This window comes from Halyomorpha halys, unplaced genomic scaffold (assembly GCF_000696795.3).
Source record: "Halyomorpha halys isolate HHAL.00 unplaced genomic scaffold, Hhal_1.1 Scaffold566.1, whole genome shotgun sequence".
Classification (NCBI taxonomy): domain Eukaryota; kingdom Metazoa; phylum Arthropoda; class Insecta; order Hemiptera; family Pentatomidae; genus Halyomorpha; species Halyomorpha halys.
Window position 1 is genome coordinate 455092 of NW_027106661.1, and position 14096 is coordinate 469187.

At 31.4% G+C, this 14096-nt stretch overlaps 1 protein-coding gene across 4 annotated transcripts in view; it reads right to left on the minus strand.

Annotated features, from left to right (window-relative positions):
• EcR (Ecdysone receptor) overlaps positions 1-14096 on the minus strand; it is a 516751-nt gene that overhangs the window by 193675 nt on the left and 308980 nt on the right. The window lies entirely within an intron of this gene.

The following is a 14096-nucleotide window of genomic DNA, read 5'->3' on the forward strand; positions in this document are numbered from 1 at the left end:
TCTGACAATCCTATGATGCGCCAGAAAAGAAGGTGGCCTCGAGGACTTCTAATGTAAAAATTGTTTTAGAGTGCTACCAATGGGTAGTTTCTCTATACGCCTGTTTCACTCCTTTATAACTTATGTCAAATTTACTGGATGTATTATTATGTACAGTTGTTAATTTTAATAAAGACATAAAAAAAAAAAATTCTTTTTTTTTGTATAAGTTGTATAATATATTTGTCAGCTATGTATTACGAATATAAAAAACTACTTTCCGCAGCAGATTAAAATAATGAATAAATTAATTTAGACATTTCTAGATCATTAGTTGATCGTATGCTAGTAGTCAAAGAAGGTGGAAACCGAGAAAATATTTTAGTACAAAATTTATTTATTATTTAATCTAAAAAAAAAATTATGCACCAACGTTTCGTCCCACTTTGCAGTTTCATCTGGGCTTTCATCTAGCAAGTTAATAAAATATTCAAATAAGTATTTGTAACATGTCACATGAGTCTTCTGACAATAGTCTAAAATATTTTAAATAATGAAGATAATTCTTAAAAAGTTATTCAGAGGGTAAACATATTCAAAAGTATTAGAATATCGACAGTTTTCTATAAAATCATTCAAAGACTAGAGCGCAGTTTCGTTAACTTAAAAACAAGAGATAACTGCAATAAAATTCAAGGCTAGAACGATCCGTTACGACGTGTATCTTAGCCAGGGCAATATCCATAAAATAGGGTTCGATGTATCGATAAAAAACCGACTTTACTATGCACGAAACGACTCATTAAGAACCCTACTCTTTGCGGAATATACTAGGTTATTTACACCCAATCAGGAAAACGGGCGAAGGAAAAAATAAAACCACAAAAAAAACGTTAAAAATTGAGGAAAGTCGTAAAGTGACGGGCCGTGGAAATTTCCATCGTAGAAAAGTGAAGTAAAAATATAATTAACAGCCTATTTGTGTTATACATTTACAATATCAATTTTTTTTTTCACGCTGCCTAAAAATGCCATAAAATCTAGAAGGTATCAATAAGGATTAATCAGTTTTCTAATTCAGTAATGTTGGATTAAAACTTGAGGGGTTATTATGTTTACACGGACGCGGTTTTGTATTCTCAAGAAAATCATATTTAAAAAAATTAAATTTTTTTATTTCTCATTAATGGTTTTGAAGGACGCCTAAAACGAATCTGACTTGCTGCTTCTCAAAAAAAAAATTTTTTTTAGTGTACTTTACAGGAAGCATTTTTGGTAAGTGAAAGTAAAACTAGGGAGTAATTCATTTCTGTTGACGACCATTCCCAAAACCTACTTCAACGGCTAAAATAATGAACTGTTAACCAAGTTCACGGTTGGCTAGGCGCGAGATAACTTAGAGATATCTTATCCAAAGGCGTGAACTAGATCCCAAAACGCAAATAACTAAAAAAAAAGTTATTTACGCCATAGAGCCTTCCTATTCAACTAATTATAAATTTCATAAATAAAATTAATTTAGTGAACGGCTATAAACAATAAGTATTTAAGTTTAATTAAATACTACTTAATTAATTTACCTATTAATGTCTAATTATTATTCTTATTTGATTATATAATATATTTTATTCCTAAATTAAAACTATAAAAAGTTATTTTTCTACAAAAAAACATTGAATTATGATTGTATTGGGTTGCGAAATAAGTTTACTGGTGATTTCAATAAAAACTTCAGATTATTGTAAATATTTTAATCTATTATATATGACCCATTTTGATCTATTACATGTTGCCCTCTTTCAGGTAATTTTTTAATTCCGTCCTGCCAGAACTTCTCAGATTTTTGCGCAATGAACTCCTCTATGTGCGTTTTGCAGTTCTCGAGAGAATTAAAGTGTATTAAGAGAGAGTAATACTCTCTCGTTAAAAGAGTTTTGAAGGGCCCGAAAAAAGTGAAAATATGTTGAAGCAAGGTCTGATGAATATGGTGGGTAGGGGATCAGATCCCAGGGAAACTCCAATAATTGCTGCCGGGTCTCCAAAGCCACGTAAAGACGGGCATTATCGTGATAGAAAACTGCCTTACCGATTATGAGACACAAATGATTTGAGACACTTGCATGAGGTGTGTTAAGCATTTCTGCGATATCCCGTGTCGTAGAGTGAGGGCTGTCTGTGGGGAGTAATGGGTGTCGCCACGAACTTATTTTACAACCCAATAATTTAGCTCTTTAAGTACATCTATACGTTTGCCAAACTAGGCAATTTCTTCATTAACAATTATCGCCTATCTTTTCTTAATAATATAGTGATTAATACATTTTTTTAATGTTAACAACGATAACCAAGCAATGGAAAATTCACTTAACAGCCTGTGGATGTTATTGGGATGGGCTAAAACTAGTTGGCATGGAATTGACTCGCTGACTCGGTCATTGTGCACTGATCGAAAGGCGTTTGTTTTGCATTCACATGTATGGATCAATTTGCATCATTTTAGAAACTGCAAACAGATTAATACACTCTCCGTATTTTAATTAACTAAAGAATTTCCCCCAACCTCCGGAGTCAATAATCAACTCTAGTTTAAGATTTTGTGTTTCAAATACAAATTTGGTGTAAATACTTTTTTTTTTAAATCTTGTCAATTAACTTTAACGGATTATATTTTATTTAACACAGCACAAATAGTAATATACAAAGTTGAATTTATAGGTTATGTAGTACTATTTCTATGAATTTATTTATGTTATCCGATATTAAAGTTCATTTCATATGAAGAGAAGATGGTTGGAGTGCTGTCAAAATATAACTCAAACAAGTTGAAATAACTTATTTAATCGTGCCAACGTTTCGGCCAGAATTTCTAGCCTTCATCAGGACTAAGAACAAAGAACGAGACAACAACCAATGAATATAAAAAATAAAATATAAACAGAATGGCATAAAGTAAATAATTTTACAGAATGAAATCAATAAAATTAAAGTGATGAAGGAAGTGGAAAATAAAATAAAATTTGAAGTTGTATAATGCAAAGGATTATGAATAATTTAGTTTATTAACAATTTAAAAATTAAAGTTATGGAAAGAATAAATAGAATTGAGAGAAAGAAAATATATTTAACCAATGAAACATGTAACCATAATATTAGATAAAGAAACAAAATATGAAGTTAAGTTAGACAAAAGAAGTGAATAGAAAAAATATAGAAAACATAACAATAATAAGGGCAAGGAAAATTAGGAAAAGAATAGAGAAGGGGGAGGGGGTAAAATAAAGATGGGACAAAGAGAGAATAAAACATAAAACGCATCTGCTAGCTTGAAATCTGACAGCCAAGTAAGCTGCACGCCGCGAACGGCCAGACTCAGAATTAAAAAATACGTGATGAAGATGGGGAGGGGTTTTGGTGGAAACGTTACAAGTGGGTAAAAAATAAAAAACAAAAGCACAAAAAAACAAAATATTTAAAAGAGGAAAGCTTTTACTTTAAAGCTCTATTTTAATTTAAAGTTCTAGTTTGTTCCTTTTTATAAAGAAAATAATATAAATGGAATGTAATAGCTGACAAAAGTCAAAAGAACAAAACAAATGTGTGGATACTGTACGTTTGTAGCATCATTTGTTTACCAAGCGTTTGAACAAGTCAATTTGGCAAAAGTGTAGATCCAGTATTTGAAGGGCAGGATTTATCCTACTTATATACTAACCTAAATTTTCAATTCGAACTGTTTTAAATACTAATATTTAGTAACGATCAGTGGCCATATTTGTCCTAACTAGGTATCAGCTTGAATTTTCAATTTACATTGTTTCGAATTGAATATTAAGGCAAACATTCAGGTGGGATAAATAAGGCTACTGCTTATTAAAAAGGTAAACAAAATTTAAATTGATTGATTATCTTGAAAAATTATCAGAAATTACTCATTGCTACGGTGATTGATTTTCGCTTGCTGCATCCATGCATTGGAACTGTAAATTTAAATTTATATTTCATGAAATCATTCATACATTTACCAATCAAAAACCGTTCAAATAAAGAATTTATCGAACAATTGTTATATTATTGATTCTGTTTCGTTTTATTATATGAAATATTTCGGTATAACACGAATAAAACATGAATAAATGGATGTAATATAACCTCATTGAAATTCAAATGAGGAAGATTTTATCAAATCTATTTATCATAAATAAAGATTTTTTTTATAAATGGAAATTTCACAATTAAAAATTATTCAATTTACTTTTTGCCCAATAGCATTGTTTGGATATTTTACCATTTTTTAATATTTATACTTATATATTCGTATTTGATAATAAATATTGAGAAGTAAGAAAAAATATATATCCAGTTTATTTTAAAATTTAAATATTTTCCAGTGAAATATATGTTATAAAGCATTTTTAATTAAAAGTCCGTTTGCCTACATTAGACGACCTAATAATTTTCCGAAAGTTGATCCTTGGATTCAATAAATTTGGCTTTTGAACAAGTTGGTAATTAAAAACTTTACTAGCAATTAAATTGTTATTTTATAACAAATTCGATAATAAATTACTAATTAGTGCCCTTCCCAATATTTTCAAAATTAAATTATAGTTGTCATTAAATTTGTTCATATTATAGTTAGTTATTTCATACACAAATCTGATACTTTCTGTAATACAACCAGTTATGGAATATTAAATAACGAAAGCGAATTGGAATTAAACAAATGAGTGTCAATGCCAAAATTTCCAAATTAAATTCTGATGGTTATAGAATTAGATTATTTCATAGATTTTAATATCCAAAACTGATGTTTTATGTTACATAGCTATAAAGGAATATTTAAACAGTATTTTTCGTATACAATATATTTTAATTAATTTAGTATCGGAACAAGTTTCTAAATTCCGTTCTCATAAATACTCGGTTACAAAATTTAACAAGTTTTATGTCGTATCATTAAGTCATGTTGTATCGCATCGTCTGTTTTATTGTTCCGGCAGTTTAGAGAATAGTGTAAGGCCTTGAAAGACGTTAATTGGCCACTAATTAGTCTATATGGTAATCATGAACTTTAATTTGCGAGTCTTAAAACTTTTTTTTTATGGCCGATCTAGATACAGATAGAACGTATATAATCGTAAACTCAAATATGGCAATTTAATAATTTTTGCAAAATATAGCATATTTACAAAAACCTTAGGTTGGAATTTTCTGACTATTGTAGGTATTTTTTGAAAGATTTCAGGTCATCGAAATAGACATAATAATTTTATGAAAATAGTGAAATTTTAGCTCCAATTTTTTTAAAAATAACAAATGAGTGATCATGCTAATAGTTCAAAATTAAATTCTGATTAAGATTGAATTGGTTCATATTAGATTTCATCTTCAAAACTGATACTTATTTGCTTCTCTAAGCCGCATACAAAATGCATTAAACTTTACAGCTAAACGTGTTATTGTTATTATACATTGTAAATATCATAATTCCAATAACTAAACATATTACAGTTATAATTAGCTAAAGAAGATTCAGATATTCTGAAGATTTCAGTTTAAATTTGTATTTCCTAGGAGAACGATTTTAGAAATAAATTAAACCAAGCTTTTTTATATTTTTTTAAAAACATTTTATATTGTGGGAGTGGTCATGTGTCTTCATGCATCACACAGATTTTTATTAAAACAGATCTTAGTTGATTGTAATAGGTAAATTCAAGAAATACTTGATTAAATGTTTGTGAAGTTTGTTAGATGTAATCTTTTAAAGTGGTGTTCAAATAGACTGCATTCATGTACTCATACTTTATGTAATACAATCGCTTATTATGGAATTTTTCTTTTTTTCAGTTCTGACTTTTCCATTGATAAAGAGAGTTATAGTTAGACATTACTATCGCTGATAAAGCTATGAAAGTAAACTGCAATTTCAAGTCAATAAACCAACTGCAATCTCTACGACGTATCTGGTTCATATTTACGAGTTGAACTAGAACTTATACTTTCATAAGTACATTCAACATTCCTCAAGAATGGAGCGATAGGGACGGAATGCTCTCGAAAACATTTCCCTCCGACTCCTCAAGATCGTGGGAAGGATCGTCCGGAAGAGAGCCACGTGTCTCACCACGTGTCCTCGGGAGTGCCCTTGGAGATGGACCAAGGACAGCCCTTCTGTTGCCTTATGCCTCGAGGGCGTCTTTCTCCCATCTTCATGGGCTCATTGTCTTTCTAATCGATTTATCTTCCTCTTCTTAATCGATTAAGGGATACAGCCCAATCAAATGGGTCGTCTCCGATGAATAGTAAATATTATTAATTTTGTTTGGTCCTGATTGGAGGAAGAGGACTGGAAGGGGCTGAGCTCACGCAACCACTAAAAATGGGTCTCTGAGCATTCCTGAGGTTAGATAACGCAGTTCCATCAAAATGTTCCACAGGAGCAAGGCTAATATAACTTTCATCTTTATATGAGGTAGGTACAGGAAAAGTGATGTAACTCACTATATTTTTTTATTTAAATGTATAGAGTTATCACTCATAGACCATTATGTGAGAATTGCTTAATGGGCTGGGAGGACCTCAAGACTATTATAAGTGGAAGTAAAATGTTAACCATCCCCTGAGAGTGCGTAGACTTAATATGTCAGATCTTTCGAAATGGCAGCCGTATATTTTTAGGTTTGTAGCCAATAACTCATAATTCACTATAAGCACCTTAAATATATAACTAAGTAAAATTTAAAGGATTAAATTGCACGAATTTTGATACGTAACAAGATGTGTATGAGGTGTTCAGTGTCAGTTTATTGCATTTTAGTTTGTACCTAGAAGTCCATTTAAAATTAATAGTTTTCACTTTATCTAGAGGCAAGGAGCCAATTCGAACCAGGGTGAGATGGTCTAGTTTCATTACGTCGGACATCCATGAAATAAATAGTTTCTTTGACCCTTAGTACGAAACCTCATCCTTCGGCTACAAACGACCCTATCAATGATATTTTATTATTTAGTAGATAATCAACTATTATGATTGACTTGTAATATAATTAAATATACATATTTTATACTTTATTACAACGGTGACCCTAAAGGGTCTTTTTCAAATCATCAATTAAATAGTCACGCCTCGAAGAATAGCACCGAAATTGGAGGATAAAAATAATTCCCATCAAATCACCTTTACTCTTCGCCGTAAGCCTATCGACTGCCCTATAGTATCCTCTTACCCTCGTAGAACAGATCAGCTACCTTGAACTACATATGGACAAACGTCAAACTTTGAATTCTCATAAAAGACAGTAAACTGCAAGTCGATTCCGACTATTACAGCACTTACTAGACAAACGGTCTAAACTTCCAATCCATTACAAAATATTGCAACTGTAATAAGACCTATCTGGACATAGAGTTGAGCTTTGGGGCTCCACTAAACCTTCGAATTGCTATCTTATCCAATCCTTACAGTCCAAGGACTTCCTTAATGTCTAAAAAATCCTTAATGCTCCCTACCTTTAATAATATTGTCCTTACCCCTGTCGAACAAATCCGCTGGATTGGAGTACATCTGGACAAACTATTAACCTGGAATCCTCACACAGTCTTGTGTCCTCATAAGAAAGGAAGCTGTACGTTGATTTCAACTATTATAGCACTTACTGGACAAATGGTCTAAACAACCAGTTTATTACAAAAGACTGATCACATGACTGTAATAAGGCCAATTTGAACATACGGAGTTGAGCTTTGGGGCTCCACTAAACCTTCGAATTCCTACCGCATCCAATCCAACATCCTTCGTAAAATCCCCAATGCTCCTTAATTTGTTACAAATCAAGTCATCCATCAGGACCTCAATGTTCCATATGTTGCCGATTTGGCCAGGACCAGATACCAACCCTCCTATTTATAAACTCCCTAACCAGTCAAACCCACTAGATTCTAACCTTGCTTTCTCTTTCATTCCTGACAATAATCCAAGGCGCCTGAAAAGAAGATGGCACTGAGACCTTCTAATGTAAAAACGTCATTAGAGTGTTACCAATGTATAGTTTCTATACATGTCAGTATCACTCCACTAAAATGTCAATAAATAAATAATAACGCCAAACTGGTTTTAAACTTTCTTCTCAATATTTTTCACAATAAATAGGTTTCTTTTATTTTTAAACTTCGATAAACAAGATGCATCAATATGGAAATTAAGCGCACAATGCCTGAGAACATTGGCCAAGAATACAGGACCGAAATGAATAGAAGTAAGAAGTAAGCTGCTATCGATGAATAATTCAAAAGATTGTAGCTTCGGGGCTTTGGGTTCGAGTGGAGATAGCAACGGGAGGTGCAATCCACCAATATCTCTTGTATTTATTGGGGGTAGGTATGGGTATGTGATTGCTCTCGGGAAGGTAGTCTTCGGAGGTCTACGGTAAATCTTCACGAAACGGGGGAATTTACCTGTCAGATGAATAGGCTTGCGATGTTATCGGTGATAGGCGGATGATCTAAGAAATGGACTGACATAAATTTGACTAAAGTATGTGTTGGAAAAAATCAGAGAGGCTACGAGGAGAAACCAAATCAAAGAGCCGTGATCTTATTGAGGAATTTCAGATATCGAACAGGTCATAGTTTCGGTTACCTGTCTTTAATTCAAAGGGGAACCATAGACCAATAATTATGATGAGGAATGGTAGATATCAAAAACTGGGTTTATCTATTAGACAGTCGACATTTAATTTGGATCAATCTAAAATTACTTAAATCATAAAGTACGCTATGTTTACGACTGAAAGGAATTCCTGACAAGACAACACATTAATATAAACTTATTTGGAAAAAATAAAGGTGTTTGAAATACAACATACAGAAAAGTATTGAACGTAAAGAGTTCTATTATGTCTCAATTTAAAGCTCCTGGTTCATAATACTTATATTTCTAGGAATAGGTTTAATGATGATACCCAAAGTAAGTACAAAAAATGTTGTTCACAGGGGGCCAGGAGGGGGGAGATGCCCCCTCCCCGGAAGTCAAAAGAAAATAATTATTAATTAATCAAAAATTACATTTTTTTTTTGTCAAACAAATAATTGTAATAACCCATTAAGCACAGCTATATATATTTTATTTATTTATTTTTTTTTTATTTATTTATTTTTTTCCTAACCCTCTAAAAACAGAAATAAAATGTGAATTAGTAGTGCATTACTGTGCAAGAAAGAAAAGTAATTCGTGTTGTGTCTTACCTTTTACTACCTTTGGTAGTATATATATATATAAATAATTTTCTTAAAAGTTTGGTTTCATTTACATTTTTCGAGCTGGAATGTGATTGAATAATTGAAATTGAGTATTGAATAATTGAAAACCATCCTCTTCTATATAAAAAATGAGGGAACATTACTATTTTTTTTTCTGGAATAAAAGTGACCTACTAGTTAAGGATATTTACTGTTCCTCATATACAGCCTAAGTAAAAATTTGAATTATTTTTCAAGAGAAAATAGGAATCTGCTGATGAGAAAAGTACTGTCTTCTACAAAAAAAAACGTAATTTAGAAGGAAGAGTACAGGGACTTAATAACAAAAGCGAAATTGATAAATAATGGGTAACCTTTTTACTTATGGATTCAAGAAGTTAAAAAACAAAAAGTTAAATTTATTCATGGTAAATTGGTTTCTAGGTATAAACTAAAATGCTTCAATGCTTCAATGCTTCTTTACTGATACAGAACAAAGTATTTTTACTTTTTCTTTTAAAATTTATAATGCCTTATGCTACTAACTCCAATGATCCTGCTGTGACAGATAATTATTTTCTGCTACACTGTAGCCACGAGTCAACCCTGTGGGTTCTGGAGCCATCTTAAGGTCCATCCAGCCTCATAAGGTGGGCATTCTTAATTGGGGACAAATTTTGCGGATGAGCATGATCTTGGAAAAATCACCTTGTATAACCGTTGAACTAAAAATAGTGTTACCTTACATACTTGACCCTTCAAATTATTATTATTGTTATCACTTTGTAATTTGTGCAATACTTAAAATTTCACTAAGTTATATATTTAAGTTACTTGTAATACATAACGTGATATTGGCTATAAATTTAAATATATATGGCAACCATTTTAAAATATTTAGCCCTAATATGCCAAAATTTGCCCTAATATGACTCTAAGAGTCCTTAGAGAGTGGCAACCTTTTTCGTTATCGTCCTTTGTTGACATTTTAACATCAGAATTTATTGAAAAAAATAATTTGCTATTACTTGTAGGTTAACTTTTTACTGGATTGATCAGATACTTTTCAGTTCTTTTTTGGAGCGGTTAAAGAATTTAATTTACTTATTTAGTCTATGAAGTACTCGTGAGTGCATAGTTCTAAACATCCAATGACCACAAAGGAAGAATAAGGAGAAGAGGGCAGCCAAAGATTATGCCGGTCTCAGGGCGATTTCCATATCCGCGCTGCCATCTTCACGCCCGATGGATTCGTTTTAATTAAATTTCAAATTAGCCTCGGGGTTGGGCTCCGTGAAGTTGTTTTTATTGCCCCGAGTTGGCTGAGGAGAGAATATTCACAGTATTGCGCAATCAAACTGTTCCAAGCCTTTATCGTCGTCTTGTTTGGCGGATTTTGGGCTAATTTGGAACCGGGGAGGAGGGGGGGGGGTTGTTAGTGGATGAAAAAAAGAGGTCGGCTATATGACCCTTGGGTAGAACACTAAACTTGGCTAACCACCTGAATTCGGGTTATCCGGTTACGCCTTGATTACGAATGCCCCAAGCAAAAACTGAAGAAATAGAGTTGGAGAAGAAAGAAGCAAACCAAAAGGTCGGGCACTCAACTCAGCTGTTTTAGTTTATCTTACACCTTTTCGAGGTCAAATAACAAAATAAAAAAATATATAAAACCTACAAAAGACTCATATATGCTAGAATTTTAAATTCAAGCTTCAAATACAGAAAACACAGGAAAAATAAAAGATTATTATTTCTCTAATTGTAATTAATAAATAAAATCGCAATATATACTTTTAGGCGCATAATTATACTATGTATTTGAATAATGTTTCGGCCTTTTTCAAACACTTTTTCTACTTCTACACCCCAGTCAGCTTAATAAAATTCTTTGGTTTAATAAATACCACTCCATTGCAGTATCACCTATCATTTTTTCTTGGGGCTATATATCCATGTTATATTAATTAATGTAACACAAAAAATATATAAATTACTTTTAAGAACTATATAAACTAATATGTTGTTTTATTCTTATTTGAAGAAAAATTTATAATTTAAACTTATTTAGAAACAAATTAAAAAAGAAATTTTACTTTTTTTATTTTGTCAATATTTCTAGTTAATAGTTAATAATTTTAAATAAATTTTATTCATGAAAATTTCTATTTAAGTTCGTTTGTACAAATAGCAGCCAAGATACGACTGAATTTTTAAAAATTTATTTAAAGCTTTACCTAGTACTTTTGTTCGGACAAAATTTCATATGCAAAATTTACATTCATATGCGAATATCGTAAAACCAACTACCCCTACGAAGATACAAGTCATAACCTCCTTTATAGTACGTTAAATTACCATTATTTTGAGTGCTGGCAGACATGTGTACGTCTTATGGTTCCTGATATATATGTTTTCAAAAATAAAAAATTTTTTCCGAACAACTAGAAATTAACATTTTCTGAATTTATTTAGTCAAATATAAAAAAAATGACGACTTCTAAGAAGATAAACGTTATGACCTACTTTATAGTAAATTTGACTATTTATAATTTGAGTGATAATAAACATCTGTACGTCGAATGGTTTTTGAAATATAAGGGGTATTCATGATCTTTGGTTTAACATGTTAAAGCGTGTTAAATGGAAAAACTCATGTTAAATCGGAAAAAATTGCCTTCTTTTACCGTGGTAAAAGTGTTAACGAAATAACATTTAACATGGCTGAGAGTCTGTTACTTGGTCTGTTAAATGGAGAATGACGTCACACAATAGACCAGTTGAGATCGCCGCCATTTTTGTTGTTGTGACAGCTCAGTTCTTTCGTGTGTTTGTGGTATTCATATCCCTGTTATTAAACCAGAATGGATAATTTTAATGATACATTAAAAAAAAAAAACAGTATAAAAAACAATGTAATTTCATTCTACTATCTGAAAATTTGTAAACGCTCGCCAGATAAAAATCTCACTATATGAACCATGTAATTATTCTTATGGGACATATGTCCCAGAATAAAGTTATTTTTTCATTTCATTTCATAAGCTAAACTTTCACACAAATTCCACTTTTCACTCACTCTAGACATGTTGTAATTAATTACTTAAATCAAAACTGAAGTAAACAATAACATGAGGGTCTGGAAGGAAGGTTATAAACATAAAGGCTTATACAACAAGTTGCTGAGAAAATCCGCTAGGGGCTCTTATGCATTTAACGTTTAACATGACTTCAAATAGGGCTGCTCACAATCTTATAGTTATAACATTTAACATGGTAAAACATTTAACATTTAACATTTAACACATCATGAATACCCCTATAGTTTCTCAATATAAATTCACTAACTACTGATTTTTCATGAAACGTTTTTTGCCTTTTAAAAAGCTATATCTCGAAAACAATTGAACATAAATAACTCTATATATTATCAAATTAACTCTACTTTTAATCACTTTCTCTTAGAATTCGTAGTTTTGTTGTTAGTTTTAAAGATATAAACGTTTGAATGAAATATTAATTATTTTGACATTTCGTAACTATTTTTTATTCCCCCTACCTCCACTTGGCAGACTCATCAATTTAGACTATTAATTGTATATAGTTTTCATTTAAGTAATCGAAAATTGGGGTGAGATAACTGCCTTTTTTTCTACCCGGCTCTTGAACTAGAAGCAGTACCCCTAGTACATTTAATACACAACTAAGAGGTAAAAAAGGATCTGGATGGAAAATACTTTTAAATAATTGAAATCGCAGTATATATATAAATATGGAAAAACTGAATTAAATTTTATTTAATCGTACAAATACCTATATATAAAAAAATATTTTAAAGTGTTAGCAAGTAATAACCTTAAAATACCATGGGTAATATCTGCATATTTTTTTCAGGAATCATATGGCACAGCATTTAAAGCAAAGCAGAGCTGAAATAAATAACAATAGTTTTTTTTTTTTTAAATACAGAAAGTTGCTATATATTATAGTAATGATTATTTTATTGGCTAAATTATGTTTTATACTCTATGATTCGCTTAATATCCTTAATTATCAGTAATTATTGACTAATTAAGGATTTTAAAACTTGTTTTTCTCGATGGGATATTTTAAGATCGTATTCGGAAATGTTTTGAAAATACGAGGATAATTTACGACACCTGAGAGGGTCTTCCTCCCGCGGACCGGAACGTGTCAGCTCCTCAAAACGTGACGCCTTCTTCGAATATTTCACGATTGGGCGATTTCCTTCGAACATTACGTAAGGCGTAGTTTGAAGAACCAGTCATCTGTATTTTTTTTTTTTTTAAACTGTTCCTAGATACCCTTTGAAACAATAATAATAGCGAATGAGCAGCATAAATGGACGAGTTTTCGAAGAGTATGTATTTTATAAAAGATATATTTGCTGGAGGAGCAAACTGGAAACATCCCAAGTGTCCCTGGAGTTTGTGGAAGTTGAAGAAGAACTCGAAACCTGTTCTTCGGTTCCTGTCTCAATCGGAAGGTCCTCCTAGTTATCGTCTCAAACTCGACAAGCAAATAATTTTCTAAGAACAGCACACGTATCGGAATATCAGCCAATTGGAATCTTCTGAAGAGGATAGTAGATATTGATGGTATTCTTTTATAGTTTGGATTCCGTGTAACTATGCTTCCAAAAACTGGGTAGCCGAAAAAAAGTTATTTCAGCCCGATTTTTGATTACTTTAATAAAAACAATATATAGTTACTATTCAAAATTAATGACTCTGACTACCGCATTTGAATGAAATAAAAAACATTCCAAATATCGTAGAAACTCCTATTCCTACAAACGATGTACAGATGTCTATTAACTCACAAACTATTGTGTTTTCGTTATTTGAAATAAAAAA